General features: G+C 43.6%; 1 pseudogene; it reads left to right on the top strand.

Moving 5' to 3' along the window:
- Nucleotides 1-612: 612 nt before the first annotated feature.
- On the top strand, nucleotides 613-1,300 carry LOC100426779 (replication protein A 14 kDa subunit-like; annotated as a pseudogene).
- The last annotated feature ends 261 nt before the right edge of the window (nucleotides 1,301-1,561 follow it).

Raw genomic sequence — 1,561 nt, forward strand, 5'->3', positions numbered from 1 at the left:
CCCCAGGCATAAAAACTATGCATCATTGTATCTATCTATCTTCATAAATCTCATAACTGGGAGTACTATACTCAGGAAGCTTTGTCACTTGATATCCTCTGGGCAATTTTCTTTTAACTCTATAGGAAGCAGGAAATTCTTTATAGTTGGGGTAGATGGAAAGGGGCCACATAATGACCCAGGAGGAAAAGTCTCTCATTTTGTCAGCTGTTTAGGCATCTGAATACCCGCCCTTGATGTGGAGGGTCTGCACTAATTCTATCCCTCAGAATCCATACTTACAATCCCACATGTCCGCTGCTTCCGCAGTAATCCCTGAGCCCTCAGAATCCATACTTACAATCCCACATGTCCACTGCTTCCGCAGTAATCCCTGGGCCTAGAGGAAAGGTGCTTGTATTTCCCCTAGAGGTAAGTTTTAGCAGTGGGACATTAGCAATGAAAGGAGATTCAGCCCTGTGGGATTCTAAATAAGTTTTAAATTTTGGAGCTTTCAGGTACAGAGAAAGGGAGTATTTGTTGCTTTACCCAATTTTGTATGCTATAAATAGCTCAAAAAGAAAAAGGGGTTTTTCGTGGGTTTCCCGCCTGCCGCAGCGTTGGACCATAATCATGGTGAACACGATGGAGTTGCCCAGGTTGCGTATCAACGCCGGAATGCTAGCTCAGTTCATCGACAAACCTGTCTGCTTCATAGGGAGGCTGGAAAAGATTCATCCCACTGGAAAAATTTTTATTCTTTCAGATGGAGAAGGAAAAAAATGGAACCATTGAATTGATGGAACCCTTTGATGAAGAAATCTCCGGAATTATGGAAGTGGTTGGAAGAGTGACTGCCAAGGCCACCATCACATGTACATCTTATGTCCAGTTTAAAGAAGATAACCGGCCGGGCGCGGTGGCTCAAGCCTGTAATCCTAGCACTTTGGGAGGCCGAGACGGGCGGATCACGAGGTCAGGAGATCAAGACCATCCTGGCTAACACGGTGAAACCCCGTCTCTACTAAAAATACAAAAAATTAGCCGGGCGAGGTGGCGGGCGCCTGTAGTCCCAGCTACACGGGAGGCTGAGGCAGGAGAATGGCGTAAACCCGGGAGGCGGAGCTTGCAGTGAGCTGAGATCCGGCCACTGCACTCCAGCCCGGGCGACAGAGCGAGACTCCGTCTCAACAACAACAAAAAAAAAAAAAAAAAAAAAGAAGATAACCATCCTTTTGATCTTGGACTTTACAATGAAGCGGTGAAAATTATTCATGAGTTTCCTCAGTTTTATCCTTTAGGGATTGTGCAACATGATTGATCTTGATGGAGTTTCATGTGATTGCAAATGAGCTATATTAAAGACTATTAAACGAAGCCCCTCTTGTTTGAGGGAGAGATTTCTGTGCTTTCTGATATTTAATTTGCTCTTTTTAAGGTATTCCAACCTAGAGTTTTTGATGAAACTGATATATTGACGGTTCTCACCTAAGCCCTTTTAAAAAGAATTGCTACTCCAATATATGGTCAGATTAGATGCAAGAATAAAGCAGTTGTCTGAGTTTAGGTTTCTATTTTATTA

This window comes from Macaca mulatta, chromosome 12 (genome assembly GCF_049350105.2).
Source record: "Macaca mulatta isolate MMU2019108-1 chromosome 12, T2T-MMU8v2.0, whole genome shotgun sequence".
In the NCBI taxonomy this organism is placed as follows: domain Eukaryota; kingdom Metazoa; phylum Chordata; class Mammalia; order Primates; family Cercopithecidae; genus Macaca; species Macaca mulatta.